Here is a 23,532-nt window from a genome sequence, read left to right as displayed (position 1 = left end):
ATAAAAAGAAATTTTCTTTTTTCGAACATTTCTCAAGGCTTGGGTTCTCCAGTTTTAAACAGTATCTGGCTCAAGACTGAGTTTGACCAAGCTCATCACTTTTGCATCCCATTATGCCTCCACCTCTCCGTGAAGATCTTGCCCGCCTGGCCTTCCGGGTATCTTGGGGTTTTAGCTACTGTTAGCAATTATTTAAAGAACATGTACATCTCAAGAAGAGTAAGCCATAGGGAGGAGGCAGTGTCTCTCCTCACAGGAGCTCTGCCTCTGCCTACAGTGTGGGAAAACTCTTTCTTTCGCGAAAGGCAGCTTAGTTCTGTTAAGCAGTGCCCTAACTTCTCTAACTTCTCCATTGCAGAGCACGGCCTCAGCCCCGTGTTTGCATATGGAAATAACCATTGTGTGGATTTCCCCCAATACTGCCAGCACTAGAAAAAGGAATGCGAGTCTATCTGGAAGCTTCTTGGAACTTTCTTCAACAACAGTGTCTCCTTATTCTGCTAGTCCTGTCAAGGTTTCAGGGCTCTTGGTAGCCCAGTCTCAGGAACTACATTTGCTCTCCGTCCACAAGTTGGAGGATGAGAGGAGGAGGGAGAGTGGCCCTGGGGTTCAGCGTGTTCTAAGCACAGGAACATGTAAAGTATCTGTATGGTGGGGGAAGCCATAATTAAGACAACTGCAGTGTATTATTAAAAGGGTTAATATTCAGAACATGTCAAGAATGCCTATGGATCTGTAAGAAGAAGATACCCCATTTAAAAATAGGACGCGGGTCCTAAGCAACCAATTTATGGAAGAAATACAAATAATCCACAAATAGGTACAGTGATTTTCGTGTCTTTGCTTAAGAAAATGTAGATTAAAATGCGAAATCAGATTGGCAAAAACTAAGGTTAATGAGCTTAATGAGCTCCATCAAGGTGTGAAGGAAACTATTCAAGGAAGCATGAAGTAGAACTTCCTCTTTAGGGGGCAATTTGGTGATTGCTATCAAATGTACAAGGTCATTATGAGTTTGAATTTCAAAATACTAATTAAACTTCCTTAACTTCCTCCTTAGAAGACAGGTTGGCCTCAAGCCAAGCAAAGGAGGAGAGAGGAGTGGGTGGGAAAGAGGAAAGGGCGGAAAAGACAGAGGATCTCTTAGCTGACCCCTGGTTGCCCTGGTCCAAAAGAGGGCAGCCCTTCTGGTTACTGAGCAGCTCCCTGAACAAACCGTGGGAGGGTAGGGCTCCTCCTGCAGTTGGATGGGTGCAGTCTGCAAACCTCTGCATCTTGGAGCAGCTTGCTGGGGAACTTACTGGATTATGAGAAGTGTTAGAAGCCTGAACCACTGTCCTCGCTGATGGGTCCACTCCCGGGAGAGGAGGGAGATGTCCCACCCCCCCCCCCATCTGTCTGTGGAGATGCTCTCCTAATTTCTACTCCAGTCCCTCGACGGATAATTCTGTCAGCGTATTACAGGTACCTTCCCTTGGGGCACTCAGCCCACTAATTAACATTTTTAGCTAACCCCTTTGTCTCTCAGCTGGTTTACAGAGCTGAACTTAACGCTGTTTCACTTCATGAGAATGTTTTATAGGACGGATCCCAAAAAGTGAAAATCCTGGACAAAGCACACATGAGCCTACACTCAAATAATTTTCTACTTTATATTTTCATGTTCAGAAATTCACACTCTAAACAAATGAACCAAAGAAACCATTTTTAATAGCACTTCTGAAGCAGGATGCAAGGCAGAGTCATGACAGTGAGCCGGGAATGGTACAGGGGCTTCTCTACGTCTCCCAAACCCCAATCTGCTATGAATGCGTGTCACCTTCAAACCAGCAGTGCCATTTTTTAGGAGTTCATCTGTAGAAATAATCACATATAAATACAAAAATATGAATAGGGGTGGGCATAGCAGCATTGCTTATAATGTTTAAAAACAGGAGAAGAGTGTCCAGGAATAGAGTGACTAATTAGATTGTGGTATTTCCTAATAATGAACGCAGATGTTGCAAAGCTATTATAAATGTGTGTATACATTCAATTCACGAATGTGATGACAGCTGTAGTATATTGGCTTCAGAAGTTCTACATTCAGAAAATATATACTGAATGTACATATAGTATATCATAGGTATTATGATTCATTAATATCAAGCAGAAAAAAATAAAGGATCATTAACATGTGTGTACATAGTTGTGAATCGATAGGGAGTGTTGACAGAGATTTCTTCTAGAGAGTGGAATTATAGAGGCAGAGAAAGTGAAGGAAGATTTTTGCTTTTTATTCTAAATATTTCTGACAAGTTGAACTTTTTACAATGTACACGAATAAATTTTGTAATTAAAAGAAGGTGCTAACAAAGTTATTTTTATGTGTTTAGGAAAAGAGATTAAAAATCCAGAATGAGGGGCGCCTGGGTAGCGCAGTCGTTAAGCATCTGCCTTCGGCTCAGGGCGTGACCCCGGTGCTCTGAGATCGAGTCCCACATCGGGCTCCTCCGCTGGGAGCCTGCTTCTTCCTCTCACACTCCCCTGCTTGTGTTCCCTCTCTCGCTGGCTGTCTCTCTGTCACATAAATAAATAAATCTTTAAAAAAAAAATCCAGAATGAAAATGTGTCAGTGTTTAGGCACATATCTGAGCTCTCTACCTTGGTGATTCCTTACCTGTGTACTCTTCATTCTATGTAATGCATTTTTTCCCCAATCAATAGAGACCAAAATAGAAATATCAGGTGAAAACAAAACAAAACCCTTAAGGCCACATTGAAAGAATAAGAAGAAAACCTTTGTGAATCTTGTTTTTATTTTGCTGGGAAAAAAACTAAGCATAAAAGAAGCATGAAGAATACATTTGATTTCATGAAAATGTAGACTTTCTAAATGGTAAAATACACAGAAATACAAAGACAAGCTGGGTAAAAGTATTTGCAACATGTGGCAAATGGTTAATTTTCTTATTTTACCAAGAATTCTTAGGGGAAAAAAACCCAAGAATTTAATAGAAAAATAAGTAAACTATATGGACAGGAAGCTCTCTGAAGAGAAAAAGAAAACATACATTACTTAATTAAGCAAATATGTATGTCTGCTATGTACCAGGCACTATTCTAAGCAGTGAAGGAAACATAATAATTCCTGTTCCCATGCAGCTTACATTCTAGTAAATTTGAGGAGTCTTGACTGCACTGATTGAATTTATATACTCTAATACAGAAATCTCACCAATAGAAACTTCTGTTACGGGTATCCTTGCACAGTTGTATAAAGTTGTATATAAGAATTGCCTTTTAGGGGGCGCCTGGGTGGTGCAGTTGTTAAGCGTCTGCCTTCGGCTCAGGGCGTGATCCCACCATTATGGGATCGAGCCCCACATCAGGCTCCTCCGCTGGGAGCCTGCTTCTTCCTCTCCCACTCCCTCTGCTTGTGTTCCCTCTCTCGCTGGCTGTCTCTATCTCTGTCAAATAAATAAATAAAATCTTAAAAAAAAAAAAAAAGAATTGCCTTTTAAATGTTGCTTATAATGGAGACCCTGGAATGACTCAAATAGCCTTTAGTAAGGATTGGAATTCTAGGGTATACATATACTATAGAATTCCGTACTGTCACTAAAACCATGAGCTAGTCTTTTATCTAGTGACTTGGAATAATGTCCAAGATATTATTAAATTTAAGTATCACACTGCAAGACAGGTTGCCTAGTAGGATTCTGTTGTTGTTAAATATGTTTTTTAAAAAAATAGAAATAATGATAGTTACAATACAGCTGGTGTGAGCGCACACAGTATCTGAGGGAGTACACATAAACTGTGAACATTAGCTGTCACTGGAGGACTTTTCTTCCTAAATTAGACAATTCTGAATGTTTGATTTTCACTATTTATTTTTAACTGAAAAAAAGGAGAATTTTCAAACCATTTTATATTTTAGGAATTTTTACATGTGGTTGCTTAGAGACACATATCAAATTGAGCTTTACTTCTTGGGGAGTCAGGGGAGTGGTCAGTGGTTTTTCTGAGAGGTAATGACAAAAGTTTTGATATAAATGAGTGATTGTGTACCATTTTCATCTGAACCTTGATTGTGACGGTGTTTTGGGTTTCTATTCTCAACCTCAGAATTAAAGAAACTTGTCTACTCCCAAGCTTGCAGGAGATTGTCACATCACCAAAGGCTATTATAAGAGAGTGACTTGTCAAGTAGACAGATACCACTGGGATACAAAGTTGCTTCCGGAGACTCCGCTAAGAACCATGGCCCACCTATACCTAGGAACCTCTCCCAGCCTTCCCCCATTACACCTGGAGATAGGACCGGGAGACACCAAGTGCAAAGGGGGAAAAAGAAGGCAAGGTGGAAGCCATTAGATACACTCAAATGTGAGCTCATATTTATTATACTCCTGCCAGATGCTAGGTGGCTTTATAGATTATATCGTTTACTACACACAGCAATCCTGCGAGCTGAGATGATGAAGACCGAGCAAAATTACATAATTTGTCCAAGGGGCAGAACTTACATGCATCAAACCTAGAATTTGGACCCACGTCGAACTCCAAGGCTCTCTTTGCACACCTGTGACATAGGGCCTTTCTAGTCAAGAGATGAAAGATGTGAGAAAATTAATGACTGTTATGCTAGAGTATGACATTTCAGGAAAACACTTACAACCATGGTTAATTGAATGGGAATCCTGTGAAACCTTCATTAGCTTTTTGTGTGTGGGTATCAAGATGTCAGCTGAGGTGGGATGGCGGTCATTTCTAGTTCCCATTGTCCCTCTAGGTCCCATTGTCCCAGTTCCAGTTCCCCCAAACCAGAATGTCTTCTCCAAGGATACATAGACTATAGATCACTGAAACCTTTCTTCAAGACCCTAGTCATCATTCCTCCTGCCTGAGTCCACTCTCTTTCATACCTGAACTCTCTTTGAGGGATAGATCCCATTTTTAAGGTAATTATAGTAGCAGAAGCAGTAACTATAATGGCATCAAGGTTATCACAAAGAAAGCATGTTTGGCAGCTTCCCAGGAGCATGCAAACCCAGTACTTCAATTCTTCATTTCCATTCCACACCAGGAACAGTTTATTACACTATAGGACATTATGAACACAAGAGAATCAGTATCAGTAATAAAGAGCTCTAGATATAGGAACCTCCATGAACATCTGAAGTAGAGGTAAAACGAAGGATTCAAACTGACTAGTAATCAATTTTTGTTTTACAGTTTTTACAATTTTTGTCTTTACTGTATCTTCTGGTAAGCTTCCAAATTTATTTTTTGCACTCAGGTGCCATATTGGCAGCAGTTTTTCCAAATCCTTCACATGACTATTAATCATTACAAGTATATTAGCCACATGGTGATACCCTGACCATCCAAGCAGCTATCCGCAGTGCTTCAAAAATGGTAAATACAAATAATCTTAATCTTTATCATCATTTAGTATTATTGCATAAAATCAAGCATTTCTGAATCTCTGCCTAAGGGACTAAAGAGAAGCACATGATGTTTTTACTTAAAAAGAGAGACGGGAGTAGGCAGGACTTAACTGTATGTCTCTGTGCTTATCACGTGATAAATTAATACATTTTAACCAAGTCAGCTAGGCCGTAGATTCAGATCCACCAAATTTTGCATAATTGATAAAAGTTTTACTGGCTATAGAGTAAAAAGCTGAAAACCATTGAATCTTCCTAGGTCCTTTAGAGCTAAGTAAGAGTCCTGTCACGGAGAATCTCTCAGACAAAATCTTAATTAATCCACAAGCTGGAAAACAATAAAATCCCAATACTAACTATTTGGAAGTTGTCCCTAAATTTTATTTAACTGAGGTGATCATAAATTCATTTGCACATGACTTCGGAAAATGTGCATAGCCCTTGCCGTTCAGGGAACACACTTATTCTATATCTTGGAGATCTCTCAAGGATTCACTCACCATTTCCAGAGTGGGACTTGGGAGTCCTCTACTGCTAGCTCTGACTACTTTCTTAATTCTCAGGCTTGTACCTGCAACTACTTGCTAAGCGTTCAGTTCAACATGTATTTATCAGCACCTGCTGTAGGCAAAGTATTTCACAAAAAGCAGGGTCGGCAAATCCAAAGCCAAATTTTTAGTCTTCCACCCTGACCGGCTTTTTCTTTTCACTTAATCATTTTTATTACTGATAATGCTTTTCTCCCAACTTCCCATTTTTAAAATCTTAGAGCTATCCTTGATCTCCTTCTTTTTCTCCATCTTACCTGAACTTCCATCCTTCATGTCCTTAACACACTCCACATCCAGTCGTTAAATACATACTTGCTTGCTACCTGCCAGGCACTATTCTAGGTGCTAAGAATAGTTTGCCAGTGGGGAAAACAGGCAAACATTTTTGCGTTCCTGAAGCTTATATTTTACTAACAGTGTCCTGCAAGAATCTTCAAATGTCATCTTGTCGATCCCTTCATCTTGATTTCAGTTGAAATGCTTCCCTCTTCTTCTCCCTGCCTCCCTGACCCTTCACACCACTAGAAGAAAAGACAACATTGGACTCCACCCACTCTGCCTCTATCAGTCTTTTGAAAAAAAAAAAAAACAAAAAACAGCGCAAGTTGAGATGTCTTCTAGGGATCTGTTAACTAACTTCTAACCCTGTAACAGAAAAGTCATTGAACACCAATAGAACACGAAAGCTTGGTTACCTTCTTGAGATGGGGGAGGGATATTTACAGCAGGGATGGGTGGATGTAAGAGATTTAAGGGGGTGCATGGGGAGCCCCAAGGGGGATGTAAGAGGTTTAGGACAAAATCTTACTAACAGTTATCTTACAACACAAGGCAGAATCTGGCAGCCCCAAATGAATAAAGCCCTAGACAGATGTGAGAGGACTGGTGGAACAGCAACATTTGTTGAGCACTAAAGGAGGGGCTTTGGTTCATTATCACATTTCATTGTAACAAACCTGGAAGTTCGATATTATTGAGACAGTATGAAGAAAGCAAAAACAGGAATGAAATCAGATTCATTCAAGGTCTATATGGGTCCAGAGCCCCGGCACCTACATTCCATACATTTGCTTGGCAGAGGGAAAGGGATTTAATACTTTTGCATAGAAATCTCTTAACTAACTCTGACGTACACAGGGGAAGAAAAAAAAAGAGAACAGATATAACTTAACTCCCAAGTTTCTGGATTTTAATAAATTAGTGATCTATTTATGTCTTTTTAAAAATATTTTCAAACTAAACTTTTCCATTACGTTAACATTTCTGTTTTTCCTTAGTAGAAACTATGCTCTTCTTACTGTCCTTAAAAATAAAGACCCATCTAGGAATGACCTAACAAGTAAAAACAATCTGATGCAGTGTCCAGTGGGCCTTCCTAGTTCCTCTCTTTACAAATATTATTTCATGATGGATTAAATACTTGCTTTTGGAATTTAGCGGCCTTTCCCAAGCTGTGTTCTTTGCGAAACACTAATCTGAATTTAAAGAACAAAGGATTCCTAGACAAGATTGAGTTATAACCCACCTAAAGCCATACACAATACTTATTAGCATATTCAAGACAACAAGTGCTTAACTTTGGTTAATGGTTAAATTTAAACAAGCTCGTTTTTGTGGGGGAAAGACTCTTTTCTTCAGTATTCTATTACGATTTACTTTTTCTTTATCCCCCAAAGCCAGTTGCAACAAGACACAAAATTGCTGTATATTTGATTCTCTACGTATCCAGTTAGAAGAGCAAGGGCTGGGATCCTTTCATGACATCAACCATGAATATAAAAGCTTGGACATGAATGTCACTTAGTTCATGAGAATATACTTAGAAAAAAATTATATGGCAACTTGCAGATACAGATTTATTATAAAATCACCACCGTGTTGCTCTTGGAACCATACAGTTATCAGCATTACTTAATATTTTATTATGTAAGTAATATGATTCATCATCATTATAAACTGTGTGTTTTTTTTTAAAGATTTTATTTATTTATTTGACAGAGACAGCCAGCGAGAGAGGGAACACAAGCAGGGCTAGTGGGAGAGGAAGAAGCAGGCTCCTAGCCGAGGAGCCTGATGTGGGGCTTGATCCCAGAACGCTGGGATCACGCCCTGAGCCGAAGGCAGACACTTAACGACTGCACCACCCAGCACCCCTATAAACTGTGTTTTGGTTCAGATGTAATAAAATGGATTCTGGTCAAAATTCAGGTTAATTTGAAATAATCTGGTATCTTTTTGCTAGCTGGCTTTTCTTCATCTCTAAGAAGTAGCTTGCACGATCTAAATGCTCTCATGTTAAATATTTTGCAATCAAAATCATAGTACAACAGAAATTCCTTTAGCACTGACCCATGTCTACTTATTTCCAGCAAAACTTTATGATCGTGTTAGTAGTGGAACTGGAATTTGATAAGTACATCATAATTTAACATTGATTTGTTCATTTAGTGTTTATTGGGAACCTACCAAATGCCCAATGCAGTAGCATTCAAGGCTCCAGACATGCCGAATTCTAGATATCAGCGTTCCAGTCTTGAGAAGTGATACGAGGGAAACAGACACTCCAACTACAGATGCTTGCTGAGATTCTCTATGTGTCCTGCACTGGCTAGGTTCAAAGAAAACAGTGGTGAACTGACAGACTCTCCACTGTGATGATGCTTGCGGACTAGGAGACTTGTAGACAGATACTGTTTATCACCGTATTATAACTGTTAGACTGGTGGAAACTAGAGGAGACAACTAATGGGAGCATCTTGAAAGGTGACATTTGTGATTTTCTTTATGCAGAGACTAATCTTCCTCACTTATTTTTTTCCTTAGGGATTTTCCTTTCTTACAGTTACCTTTGCTTAAAATAGAGGAAATGTACTCAGAGTTTGCCAGAAGAAAACTTCTACTCAAGGATTCCTAGCCACTGAGATGTGTGTGACTTTTCCGAAAAGGTCTTTAGATATCTGATACTCTGACTCTGACTACCCGATATAGCTCCAAGCCCTAAGGCAGATTATTGGGCACCATCCCAGGGCTTCTGACTCTGTAGAACTAGCCTGTGGCTCAAGAACTTTTATTTCTAACAGGCTCCCAGAAGTCACTGATGCTGCCAGTCCAGGGACCACGCCCTTTAAGAAGCATGGTTTAGGGAATTAAATATACCAACTTCCCAAGTTAAACTCATTATTAAAGGACTGTGAGGCAGATACTATCTCTGTTTCACAGGAGGAAGAAGGCCTGAGTTACTTACAAAATGCGAATTTAAGTAGGTAGCCAAAACTAAGTAAAATAATAAATATTTCATATCCTAAATGCAACAATTATCTTGAAGGTAGAAACTTCCTTCTATCATGGATTTTCCAGATTTGAAATACTCTGAAGTTGGGATACTTTATGATTTGACTTAACTCTTCTTTTCCTCTCCCGTAGTCAGATGTTTTAGAAATTTAGAATTTAAAAAAAAACTGACTATGTCCAAATAAGTAGTGTAATGTTAGACTTTGCGATTAGAAGGCAGCCCCAGGTACGTGGGGACTGTGTTGTTTCCTGTGAACAAGCCTCTTGGGAGACAAACCTCTTAGGGAGCGTCATCAACAGCAAACGGGCACTAGGATGGTGGTGACGATCCAGAGGAGCTGGTGACATGAGAGGACAGGCATTAAGATGCTTTAAAGAAGAACATGAAAATGGAGAGAATCTATATTTTAATCCACTTGCAAGTCTGAAAATCCAACGTGCTTAGTGTCAAGAGGACTACTTGGATATGCTGAGTTATTAATAGAAACATCATAACCAATCAAAAAAAGTATCTATGCTCAATTATTCACCCCCCCCCCCCCCGCTAAAGTTTGTTACAGTAAAGTATACTTTATCGGCTTGAAACAACACAAATTAATTTCCTTACAGTTCTGGAGGCCAGAAGTCTAAAATCAATTTGTCAGCAAGGCTGGGCTCTTTCCGGAGGCTAGTGGGGAGGTTCATTTCCTTGCCTTTTCAAGATTCTAGAGGCCACTCGTGTTCCTTGGTTTATGGCCCTTCCAGAATTTTCAAGGCCTGCAGTGTAGTATCTTCAGATTCTCTGACTGAGATGCCTGCTTCTCTCAACACATCCCCTTTCTGCCTCTGACCCCCCTGCCTCCCTCTTTTAGGGACCTTGTGATCTTGGGCCCACCTGGATAGTCTCCCCATCTCAAGATCCTTAACTTAATCATGTCCATAAGTTTCTTTTGCTATTTAAAGTAGCACATTCACAGTTTCGGGGGATCTGTACATATACATCTTTGGTGGTGGGGGGGGGGCATTATTTGACTTCCTACATATGCCATTTGTTTTTTCTGGTCAAAAAACACTTGCAGTAGTGCTGTCAATAGGGGGGGCTTACATTTTCCAGGAAGAAATTAATAAATGGTATTATGTAGAAGAAAATGACCACGAATCATTCATTCATTCAGCAAAGATCTGTGTTCACGATATGCCAGGCATGGGGCAAGGAGCACTCTGCAGATACAGATAAGACCGTATGAGGCTGTACAGTGAGGTGCGTATGAGCCAGAACTCCGAAGCCTAATCATCTGGTTTTGAATCCTGGCCTCACCATTTATATACTGTGTGACCTAAGCAAATTACTTAATTTCTCTGTGCCTCAATGTTGTCACTTCTGAAATTGAGATAAACTTAGAACTGTCCCGTAGGGCTCTTATGAAGATTCGGTGAGATTCTCCATAACGCCTCTGGCACACTGGCTGGCATGTAGTGTTTCATAAATAGTGACGTTGAGGTAGAGAGCGAGAGGACAGTGACTAGAGAATATGGAGTATATAACAGCCACAGAGGACTTGGAAAGGTTTTCCAGAGCTGGGTCTTAAAAGTTCAGGTTCTTGTAGTTAGCTAGGGAGAAGTGAGGGACACGCAGTGAGAAGACATAGTGAAGGATTGGAAACCACAAGGAATGGCTGAGGAGCCCTCGGGATGTTAGCCAGGAGTCACGTGAGAACTGTATTTAAATACCATGCTTGGGCAGTTGGCACAACACAATAAATTAGACTTACTTTACTTCTATCCAGAAAAAAATATCCAAGCCCCAGTAGAAATGGCAAAAACATTCATCTTGGTACTTGTGAATCAGTTCCTTCCCCTCTCTGTGCACCACTGTCAAAATACAGTTTTCTTCTTTTTTTTTTCTTTAAGATTTTTATTTATTTATTTGAGAGAAAGAGAGAGCGGGGGAGGGGCAGAGGGAGAGGGAGAGAGAGCATTTTAAGCAGATACCCACTGAGCATGGAGCCCAGCGCTGGGCTCAATCTCAGGACACTGAGATCATGACCTGAGCTGAGATCAAGGGTTGGACACTTAACTGTCTATGCCATCGAGGCGCCCCTACACTGCCTGCTTTATGGGGTGGTCTGTCGTACATCCATTTTCTTCTTTACCCTTGTCAATAGAAACCCAAGTATTTTCAGGAGTCGGTGGGCCATAAACTTTAAGGGAGGCTGGGCTTCTCTCCAGCCCCAGGAGTGTTAGCCAGGCTTGGTCTGAGTCAAGCACGGTAACCCCTGCTTTTGTTGTTATTTAGGTCAGGAATGGGCATTTGCGACCCACTTCTTGCCAATGAGAGGAGAGGAAGGCCTTTGGTAAAGTCTTCATCCCTTCAAAAGTTAAGTGAGGAAAGTGAGTGCTCTCTTTCTCTGTTCCAACTATGAGACACCTTTGTGCGAAGATATGATGCCTGGAGATGTGGCATCCATCCTGAAGTGGGACAGGACACATCTGAGGACAAAGCTAACATCTGAGGAAGGCAGAGCAAGAAGACAGAAAGGGTCTGGGTTCTTGATGGGCTGCATGGGCTACCAGATTATCCAACCCCGGAATCGTCATGTAGTGTGTCATTTATTATACTAATACCTAATACGGTCAAATATACTCGGTGTCAGAAAAAATATACACTTTTCTTTCTTGCAGCCCAGAAAGCATCCTGCATATAAAACTAGTATCACAGACCCCTCGACAGTGCAGGCTCTCAGCAGAAAATGACCACGGACTCTCTGTTGGTCTTATCAAAATGCTGACTTTGAGAATGAATTTTGAGTGCAGATTACTGGCCTGATTTTCTGGTAGGAGATTCTGTTAGACACATTCTTGGGTTCATTTTTATTCTCTGTTTATCCTCAATTTTATCTTTTGGATCAAGTCATATCATTAAAGTGCTATGTACTTATCCAACCAATTATAGTTAACATTACAGGGTGTCTAGAAATAGGAAGGATTGCCTGCATTAAATAAATCCCTCCCAGAATTAATTTCTGCCTAGGTAAAAATTTCTAATTTCCTAATTTCTAAAATATCTACAATCCTATGACATCAAAATGTGTAAGCACTGCACTAAACTCACTATATATTGATAAACTGATTCATCTGATATTGAAAAATTCAAGCAAGAGACAGTCAGAAAACTATGTCAACAGCAACAACAAATTATTGTAGCCTGCAGCAAAAGATTATTTAATAAATGTTCTTCCCTTGTGTGGAAGAGAGAACTATCCCTGACTTCTGCTAAACGTTCTTTTTGGACCATATAACCCTAATACCCTTATAATCTTCTTAGGCTTCTCACTTCATTTCCTCTTCTGCCACCTGCATCTGATCCTCATTTTGAATCAAGATGCGCTGAAACAGTTTGCTGGCCCAGTTTAGGTTCTGGAAAGGGACAACTCCTCAGAGATAACAGTGACATGCTTTTCTCTTCTCACACTGCTTCTCTTTATAGATTTTACAGGACCCATTCTGCATTTACAGGTTAAAAAAAAAAGTAGTTTCATTCTGAGGCACATCCTTGCCAAAGTTTGTTGAGAATATTGATAAAGGACAACACATTTGTAAGAATCCTTTCTTTCAAAGCTGGACAGAGTGAGAAAATCTGATGTCATCCTGGAGTCTACGGAAGAATGTCAGTCCAGTCAAACTTTAATTACAATGTCTGAATCAGTGAAAAGACCAAGCATTTCCACCTCTCGTAGACCCTTTTCTAGTTAGAAGGCGATGGTTTCCACAAGCCTGCTGCTATGTTTCAATCACCTTTACGGAGTTTACAGGTCTACTGTACATAACCCAGGGGTGCCTGGGTCGCTCAGTTGGTTAAGCTTCTGCCTTTGGCTCTGGTCATGATCCCAGGTCCTGGGATTGAGCCCTGCATCAGGCTCCTTGCTCAGCAGGGAGTCTGCTTCTCCCTCTGCCTGCCGCTCCCCCTGCTTGTGTGCGATCTCTCTCTCTGACAAATAAATAAAATCTTTTTTAAAAAGTGCGTAACCCAATTTTCTTATTTTCTATATTTGTAGATGCTCTGGCATTTGGGCCCTCCCTAACTGGTGGAATATTGTAATATTGTAATTTATAAACACAGGTTTCCCCCACGGTCTGAAAGTAGAGCACTCCTATGAAATCTTTTATAAACTGAAATTTATATGAAAATATTTTTTGACCATTCCCAAACCCCCAAAATAACCTCTCTTAGGCTTTTCCAATACCTCAGGACACATCTTGCTAGCAGGTACACAAAATAGAGACAAAGCACAGATGCTCACAGACACAGTTCAAAACTATGGCAGCCTGATGCTGAGATGCTGAGTGTGATTCCCAGGCAAGGAGCTCAGACGCACCCCTCTCACTGCTTGGTATGTGCTGCCTCTGTAACGCCTCCATGCAAAACAAACACTAAACTCTATTTTCACTAAGTGAAAATCCTCTTCAGATTGTGTTCGGTTAGTGAAAACAGGTACTGAGGTACGAAGCTCTTTCGTAAAAGTGAAGTGCCCTAACTCAAACTTTCAAAAAGTGGCAAGACTTGTATATATCGGGTACGAGTCCCGTTTCTGGAACAGAGCTCCTAAAACCCTTGGATTTCTTAAGTGTTGAGAGTGACAAAGGTGTCTTTTGTTATATTAATGAGATAACTTCAGGACTGAACCTAAGGAGGGGGTTGGTTGCCAAGGGAACCAACCACGTGATTAGAGGGTTGGAATTTTTAGTCCTACACCCCAACCTTTGAGGAGGGGAGAGGGGCTGGAGGTTGAGTTCCCTCACCAATGGCCGATAATTTAATGAATCATGCCTATGTAAGGAAGCCTCCATAAATCCCTAAAGGATGGGGGTGAGAGAGAGCTTCCGGGTTGGTGCATGGGTGACTCAGTCGGTTAAACATCCAATTCTTTGATTTCAGCTCAGGTAATGATCTCAGGGTTGTGAGATTGAGCCCTGCCTCAGGCTCCGTGCTCAGTACAGAGTCTGCTTGAGATTCTCTCTCTCTCTCTTCTGCCCTTCCCCCACTCTGCCCCTCCCCCCACTCGCACTCTCTCTTTCTCTCTCTGAAATAAATAAAATCTTTATATATATACATATATATATATAATTCTCTATAAAAATAATACTAAGTTATAATGTAAGTGGAATGGAGGCCAGCAAGATCCTAATTTTATTTTCACATGACTTCTATAGTTTAAAAATATAACTATATGTCAACATCTTTAAAAAAATGTTTGGGGTATTTACCCCAAAGATACAGATGTAGTGAAAAGAAGGGCCATATGCACCCCAATGTTCATAGCAGCAATGTCCACAATAGTAAAACTGTGGAAGGAGCCGAGATGCCCTTCAACAGACGAATGGATTAAGAAGATGTGGTCCATATATACAATGGAATATTACTCAGCTATCAGAAAGAACGATTACCCAACATTTGCAGCAACATGGACGGGACTGGAGGAGATTATGCTAAGTGAAATAAGTCAAGCAGAGAAAGACAATTATCATATGGTTTCACTTACTTGTGGAACATAAGGAGTAGCAGGGAGATCATTAGGAGAAGGGAAAAATGAAGAGGGGGGAAAAAGAGGGGGAGACGAACCATGAGAGACTGTGGACTCCAGGAAACAAACTGAGGGTTTCGGAGGGGAGGGGGATGGGGGATAGGGATAGGCCGTGGTGGGTATTAAGGAGGGCACCTATTGCATGGGACACTGGGTGTTATACGCAAACAGTGAATCATGGAACACTACATCAAAAACTAATGATGTACTGTATGGTGACTAACATAACATAATAAAAAGAAGATAAAATCTAGTTTGTCTGGTATAAAAAAAAATGTTTGGTACCTCTTTTACTGGTGCCCTAAAAATGTGCTTAATCTGCCTTTGGATATTCAAGTTCTAATTGAGCACCTACTGTGGGAAGCTCTGTGCTTTATGCTAGATGATGAAATTGGGTAATATGACAGTGAATGAGTGATGGCGTTCTTAATTAATTCTTAAGGTCATCAGAAAAGGTTTCCCTGAGAAGGGAACTTTTATTTTTTTTATTTTTTAATAATGATTTTTTATTATATTATGTTAGTCACCATACAGTACATCCCCGGTTTCCGATGTAAGGCTCGATGATTCATTAGCTGTGTATAACACCCAGTGCACCATGCAATATGTGCCCTCCTTACTACCCATCACCGGCCTATCCCATTCCCCCACCCCCCTCCCCTCTGTAGCCCTCAGTTTGTTTCTCATAGTCCATAGTCTCTCATGTTTCATTCCCCCTTCTGATTACCCCCCCTTTCTTTATCCCTTTCTTCCCCTACTGATCATTCTAGTTCTTATGTTCCATAGATGAGAGAAATCATATGATAGTTGTCTTTCTCTGCTTGACTTATTTCACTTAGCATTATCTCCTCCAGTGCCGTCCATGTTGTAGCAAATGTTGAGAACTCGTTCTTTCTGATAGCTGAGTAATATTCCATTGTATATATGGACCACAACTTCTTAATCCAGTCATCTGTTGAAGGGCATCTCGGCTCCTTCCACGATTTAGCTATTGTGGACATTGCTGCTATGAACATTGGGGTGCATATGGCCCTTCTCTTTACTACGTCTGTATCTTTGGGGTAAATACCCAGTAGTGCAATGGCTGGATCATAGGGTAGCTCAATTTTTAACTTTTTAAGGGACCTCCACACTGTTTTCCAGAGTGGCTGTACCAACTTGCATTCCCACCAACAATGTAGGAGGGATCCCCTTTCTCCACATCCTCTCCAACAATTGTTGTTTCTTGCCTTGTCTATTTTTGCCATTCTAACTGGCGTAAGGTGGTATCTCAGTGTGGTTTTGATTTGAATTTCCTTGATGGCTAATGATTTTGAACATTTTTTCATGTGTCTGTTAGCCATTTGTATGTCTTCATTGGAAAAGTGTCTGTTCATATCTTCTGCCCATTTTTTGATTTGTTTATTTGTTTCTCGTGTATTGAGTTTGAGAAGTTCTTTGTAGATCTTGGATACCAGTCCTTTATCTGTAGTGTCATTTGCAAATATATTCTCCCATTCCGTGGGCTGCCTCTTAGTTTTTCTGACTGTTTCCTTGGCTGTGCAGAAACTTTTAATCTTGATGAAGTCCCATAAATTCATTTTATCTTTTGTTTCTCTTGCCTTTGGGGATGTGTCATGAAAAAGGTTGCTTTGGCCGATGTCGTAGAGGTTGCTGCCTATGTTCTCCTCTAGAATTTTGATGGATTCCTGTCTCACATCGAGGTCTTTCATCCATTTGGAGTTTATTTTTGTGTATGGTGTGAGATAGTGGTCAAGTTTCATTCTCTTGCATGTAGCTGTCCAATTTTCCCAGCACCATTTATTGAAGAGACTGTCTTTTTCCCACCGGATGTTTTTTCCTGCTTTATCAAATATTAGTTGCCCAAAGAGCCGAGGGTCCATTTCTGGGCTCTCTATTCTGTTCCATTGGTCTATGTGTCTGTTTTTGTGCCAGTACCATGCTGTCTTTGTGATCACAGCTTTGTAGTACAGCTCGAAATCCGGCATTGTGATGCCCCCAGCTTTGTTTTTCCTTTTCAACAGTTCCTTGGAGATTCGGGGCCTTTTCTGTTTCCATACAAATTTAAGGACTGTTTGTTCCAGTTCTTTGAAAAATGTCCTTGGTATTTTGATCGGGATAGCATTGAAAGTGTAGATTGCTCTGGGTAGCATGGACATTTTAACTATGTTAATTCTTCCGATTCATGAGCATGGAATATCTTTCCATCTTTTTATGTCTTCCTCAATGTCTTTCAAGAGTGATTTATAGTTTCTAGAATATAGGTCCTTTACGTCTCTGGTTAAGTTAATTCCAAGGTAACGTATGGTTTTTGGTGCTATTGTAAATGGGATGGATTCCCTAATTTCTCTTTCTTCGGTCTCGTTATTCGTGTATAGAAATGCAACTGATTTCTGAGCATTTATTTTGTATCCTGCCACGTTACTGAATTGCTCTATAACTTCTAATAGTTTGGGAGTGGCTTCTTTTGGGTTTTCCATATAGAGTATCATGTCATCTGCAAAGAGAGACATTTTGACTTCTTCTTTGCCAATTTGAATACCTTTGATCCCTTTTTGTCGTCTGATTGCTGTTGCAAGGACTTCTAGTACTATGTTGAATAATAGTGGCGAGAGTGGGCATCCTTGTCGTGTTCCTGATCTTAAGGGAAAGGCTTCCAGCTTTTCCCCATTGAGAATAATATTTGCAGTAGGCTTTTCATAGATGGCTTTTATGAGATTGAGAAATGTACCTTCTATTCCTACACTCTGAAGGGTTTTAATCAGGAAAGGATGCTGTATTTTGTCAAATGCTTTTTCGGCATCGATTGAGAGGATCATATGGTTCCTGAGTCTTTTCTTGTTGATATGATGTATCACGCTGATTGATTTGCGAATATTGAACCACGCTTGCATCCCAGGTATGAATCCCACTTGATCGTGATGGATAATCCTTTTAATGTACTGTTGGATTCTATTAGCAAGTATCTTGTTGAGGATTTTGGCGTCCATATTCATTAGGGAAATCGGTCTGTAATTCTCCTTTTTGAGGGGGTCTTTGCCTGGTTTGGGGATCAAGGTAATATTGGCCTCATAGAATGAGTTTGGTAGCTTTCCTTCTGTTTCTATTTTTTGAAATAGCTTTAGGAGAATAGGTATTATTTCTTCTTTGAATGTTTGGTAGAATTCCCCAGGAAAACCGTCCGGGCCTGGAGTTTTGTTATTTGGAAGGTTGTTTATCACTGACTCAATTTCTTCATAATTAATTGGCCTGTTTAAGGAATCAATTTCTTCCGGTTTCAATCTTGGTAGTTTATAGGTTTCCAGGAAGGATTCCATCTCTTCCAGATTGCTTAGTTTATTGGCATATAGCTGTTGATAAAAATTTCTAATAATCCTTCCAATTTCAATGGTGTTCGTCGTGACCTCTCCTTTTTCATTCATAATTTTAATAATCTGGGTCCTTTCTCTTTTCTTTTGGATAAGTCTTGCCAGTGGTCTGTCAATTTTATTGATTCTCTCAAAGAACCAGCTTCTAGTCCTGTTGATCTGCTCTACTGTACTTCTGGTTTCTGCTTGATTGATTTCAGCTCTAATTTTGGTCAACTGCTTCCTCGTGCGTGGATTAGGCCTGTCCCTCTGTTGCTGTTCCAGCTTCTTGAGGTGAGAATATAAAAACTGCATTTTAGATTTTTCTATTCTTTTGAGTGAGGCTTGGATGGCTATGTATTTCCCCCTTAGGACTGCCTTTGCAGTATCCCATAGGTTTTGGACTGTTGTATTTTCATTCTCATTGGTCTCCATAAATTGTTTAATTTGATTTTTGATTTCCTGGTTTATCGAGTCATTCCTGAGCAGGATGGTTCTTAGTCTCCAAGTGTTTGAGTTTCTTCCAAATTTTTCCTTGTGGTTGAGTTCCAATTTCAGAGCGTTGTGGTCTGAGAATATGCAGGGGATAATTTCAATCTTTTGGTATCGGTTGAGACCTGTTTTGTGTCCCAGAACATGGTCTATTCTTGAGAATGTTCCATGGGCATTAGAATAGAATGAGTATTCTTTGGTTCTGGGGTGTAGTGTTCTATATATATCTATGAGGTCCAACTCGTCGAGTATGGCATTCAAAGCCTTTGATTCTTTGCTTAGTTTTTGCCAGGGTGTTCTGTCTATTTCTGAGAGTGGAGTGTTGAGGTCCCCTACTATTAATGTATTTTTATTTATATGTCTCTTTATTCTGGTTAAGAGTTGGCTTGTGTATCTTGCTGCTCCCCTGTTGGGGGCATATATATTTATAATTGTCATATCCACTTGTTGAATACTTCCCTTAAGAATAATATAGTGCCCTTCTGCATCTCTAACTATAGTCTGTAGTTTAAAATCCAATTTATCTGATATGAGAATTGCTACCCCAGCTTTCTTTTGAGGTCCATTTGCGTGAAAGATGGTACTCCATCCCCTTACTCTCAGTCTGAATGCATCTTTGGGTTCGAAATGAGTCTCTTGTAGACAGCAAATGGATGGGTCATTTCTTTTTATCCAATCTGCAACCCTGTGGCGTTTTATGGGATGGTTCAAACCATTTACATTAAGACTGATTACTGAGAGATATGATTTTAATGTTGCCATGTTGCCAGTAAAGTCTTTGTTTGTATTGGCTGTGACTTTCTGTTCTGTATCACTCTTGGGGCCTTTTTACTTTTATAGAACCCCCCGTAATATCTCCTGTAGGGCTGGTTTCGTGGTTACAAAATTGGTTAGTGACTGGCGATTCTGAAATGTCTTTATTTCTCCATCAATTCTGAATGACAGCCTTGCTGGATAAAGGATCCTTGGCTGCATGTTTTTCTCTGAAAGAGCTTTAAATATGCTCCCCCAACCCTTTCTCTCATTCCAGGTCTGTGTAGACAGGTCTGACGTAATTCTGATGCTTTTGCCTTGGTACGTGAGAAATTTCTTTGCCCTGGCCGCTTTCAATACTGTATCCTTGCATCTAATATTTGCGAATTGCACTATGACGTGACGTGGCGTAGGTTTGTCGTGGTTGAGCTTGGGAGGGGTCCTCTCTGCCTCTTGGACACGAATGTTTGTTTCCCTTGCTAGATTAGGGAAGTTTTCAGCTACAATTTGTTCAAATATCTCTTCTAGACCTCTGTTTTTCTCCACCCCCTCGGGGATGCCGATGATTCTAACATTGGATCGTTTCATTGAGTCAGTAATCTCCCGTAACCTACATTCGTGGGCGTGGATTTTTTTAAGACCATCTTCTATTTTCATTTTTTCCTCTATTAACCCATCCTCCAATTCACTAACCCGTTCCTCTGCTTCTGCGACCCTGGCCGTCAGAGCCTCTAGTTTTGCCTGCATTTGGCTCATAGAATTTTTAATTTCTGTCAGATTCGCTCTCATTTCTGTCCTTAGGGATTCTATATTCTCAGTAACCTTTTCGTTAATAGTTTTTTCAATTCTACTCATCATTTTGACCATCGTTACTCTGAATTCCATTTCTGATAATTTGGTTACATCCATATCCATTATTTCTGTGGCAGAGGCCACAGAATCACTGTCTTTTCTTTGCTGGGGGGGGCTTCTCCTTCTTGTCATTCTGATGAAGAGAGGTTGCGGGGTTTCCAGAGCCCAAATTATTGACTGGGTCCCAGGCCATGCCCCTTGTTTTATAGGGATCTTAGGGATGTGGGCTTCTTCTTTAAAGATTTTATTTATTTATTTATGTGGCAGCCAACCAGCGAGAGAGGGAACAGAAGCAGGGGAGTGGGAGAGGAAGAAGCAGGCTCCCAGCGGAGGAGCCCGATGAGGGACTCCTTTCCGGAACGCCGGGATCACGCCCTAAGCCGAAGGCAGGCGCTCAATGACTGCGCCACCCAGGCGCCCGGGTTGTGGGCTTCTTGATTTTTCAGCCTGCCTTCTGTGTTCTGGGGGAGGGGCCTGCCGCGCCGATACTCAGGCAACCCTGTTTGGGTAGAGTCTCCGTGTCCCCTGCGAGGGGGGATGGGGATGGGCACCCTGTGAGCCGGTATTTCCAGGCTTTTGTTCTCTGGCGGCTTTCCCTGGCGGTTTGCTGTGCCTCTTCTGAGAGTCAGAGCAGCAGCGGCCAAATTTCAGCCTCTGTCACAGAACAGAGGGATTGCGGCCCGTTCTCTACTAATGTTCTGGCCACTTTAACTCTGTTTCTGTTGGTGCTGCTCAACCCTGCAGCGTCCCGGGATGTGCGCCCCACACCCGGCGTCCCAGCCCTCACTTCCAGGGCCGGCTCTTGTCCTTTGTGTTTCTAATGCGCCAGCCACCGGCCACGCCCGCGCTCCCGGTCTCCCGGTCTCAGTCTATGCCCGGTGAGCACACCCCGATTCCAGAGTTCCGTGAGAAGCCTGGTGGCGCGAGCTCTCGGCTCACCGGTCTCAGTCCGCTCTCTCGCGGGTGCCCTCTGTGTGTCCGCCCGCTCCCCCGTGCAGGTGGCCCGCCAGCCGCCAGCCGCCCCGCACGCGCTCCGGGAGCTCCCGGTCTCAGTCTGGATCCCGTGAGCACACCGGGATTCCGGTGTTCCGGGAGATGCCTGGTGGCGCGCATTCACGGCTCACCGGTCTCAGTCCGCTCTCTCGCGGGTGCCCTCTGTGAGTCCGCCCGCTCCCCCGTGCAGGTGGCTACCGCTTCCCGGCGCCCGAACGCGGCGGCTCCCTCCCCCTTCCGTTTATCTTCCGATATCCATGCACGGTTTACAGCTCCCCTCTTCGTACCTCAATACTCAGCGCTGGAGATGTTCATTTGTAGAGATCCAGATGCATCATCCTGCGTCTCAGGCTGATTCCGTGGTTATTTAGGCTGGTCTGGTACCTATCCAGCTCGACTCAGGGGACCGGCTGAAAAAGGGGTCCCCTACTCCTCCGCCATCTTAACTCCCTCCCCCGAGAAGGGAACTTTGAAGTGGAGGCCCACCGGTGCTTCTGAGAAAGGAGAACCAAGCTATGGAAAGATCAATGGAAGAAGCAATTCAAGAAGAGGAAGTGAAAGAGAAACAGGATTCTGGAAATCAGGTAGTTGGGAACTAGTCAGGGAGACGGACATAACATCAGCTAATTTTAACACAGTGTGCTTGTTTCCTGCTGTACTAGCTCTGAGAACAGAGTGCTCTGAGAACCCAGAGGAAGGAACAATTAATCAGAGCTTAGAAATGTGCAAGGGCTGCAGCAAGCAGGGTATATAAAGATGTAAATTTAAATCCTGCCTTGACCAGAGAGACATCTCTCAGAAACAGGTTGGGGCTCCACTCCACATTTGCCCAATCAGGGTCTCTGACTTGGCTGCCTGGAAATCTGTTTTTAACCAACACACAACTGATGGGAAGATGTTTTGGGAGCCTCAGTTTGGAGACCAGGCCTTGGAGTTAGCCGGATGACTTGGACACCCAGTTTACCTGTCACTCTCTTCACCTGTGACATGAGGATAGTAATAGTCTTCCTCACTGGGTAACTGTGAGGATGAACGAGGCAGTAACTGGACAACGTCATCTGATCTGGCTTTCATAAGAAAAGTACAGCTTTGGTTATAATTGAGTAAAGAACTGACTGAGTGGTCCCAGAGCTCACATAACATCATCTCAGAATCTTACCTTGTAAGAGAAACGACAGTGGCAAGGTTACAGCTGTCAGGATAGGCAAAGGCGACCGGAAAATCAGCAGCTGGAGCTACAGAGCAAGCCAGTTGCCACTGGGGCAAAAGGACAGTGAACAGCTGCGAAGCTGTCAAAGGTTTGTAGGAAACAGCTGGCTTGGCCTCTTCATGTTTTTCTTTTCTTTTTTCTGCTTCCTCTTTTCGAATGCAAATTGTTTAAAGTCTTTCCCACCCTAAGATCCAAGCCTCGCCCTTGGCTCAATCAACAGAAAAAAAAAAAAAAAAGGAAACCCCAGGAAAAGTGAGGGAGTTAGTTGGACAGAGTTGGGCAGTGGGAGGTCAGGACTGGGAAATAATGGGTTGATCTAAACCCCTTCTACAGTGCATATAGCCTGAAAAGTACTGCCAGCAACCAAGGAGCTCATCTCTTCCAACTGGTCTGACGAGCCCAAGAATGGAGGAAGGCAGTGGTGTCCACCCCTGACCCCCTTGACTGTAACATTTCATCATACACTAACTACCCAGAAACCAACACTTGACCAAACAAAACCGCTCACTTTGGGATGGGCACCAGAAGAATCATTTTTAGGAAATGGTTTACCAGGGTCAAATTGTTTGTAGATAGACACATAAGAAACCACTGGCCTTTCTAAGCTCCAGTTAGCTCCAGATACATATGAGATGATGGAAATTCCTTTTTGGGGATGATTTCTTTTAAGCCCTACCTTCTTTCCTTAGTTGTGGTAGAAACAAATTTGGTTCCCATTGTTGCAGTGAGAAGGGTGCAGTGAGAAGATTTTGTACTTTGTGAAATGAGGAAGGTCAGCAGGACGCCGTGTAGGAAGGAGGCACTCACACACTGCCTCCTGTCTTCCAGAAACAGTGAGGAGCAAGAGTAAGAGGATCATGGCTTTGGGCTCAGCCAGCGTCCAAATTCCTGATGTGCTGGGTACTAGCTGGCTCCTGGAACAAGAGGCCTTTGCTCTTAGAATTTTCTTAATCTGTTACACACCAGGCACTCTTCTCTGAGCTGGTAGCTACAGTAAACAGTCATTCCCTTGCCATCCAGTTTCAGCCTGAGTGAACAGTTATCTAA

At 41.9% G+C, this 23,532-nt stretch overlaps 1 long non-coding RNA gene across 1 annotated transcript; it reads right to left on the bottom strand.

Moving 5' to 3' along the window:
• Positions 1 to 1,664: 1,664 nt before the first annotated feature.
• Positions 1,665 to 23,112, bottom strand: LOC121100400. Its single transcript, XR_005832154.1, has 3 exons — positions 22,435 to 23,112; positions 4,512 to 4,585; positions 1,665 to 1,854 (listed from the first exon to the last, which is right to left on the bottom strand). It is a non-coding gene; the product is annotated as an uncharacterized LOC121100400 (long non-coding RNA).
• Between the last annotated feature and the right edge of the window lie 420 nt (positions 23,113 to 23,532).

This window comes from Ursus maritimus, unplaced genomic scaffold, assembly GCF_017311325.1.
Source record: "Ursus maritimus isolate PB19 unplaced genomic scaffold, ASM1731132v1 scaffold_4, whole genome shotgun sequence".
Lineage (NCBI taxonomy): Eukaryota > Metazoa > Chordata > Mammalia > Carnivora > Ursidae > Ursus > Ursus maritimus.
The sequence above is the reverse complement of the archived record's forward strand: the minus strand, read 5'-3'. Positions and strand labels throughout refer to the sequence as shown.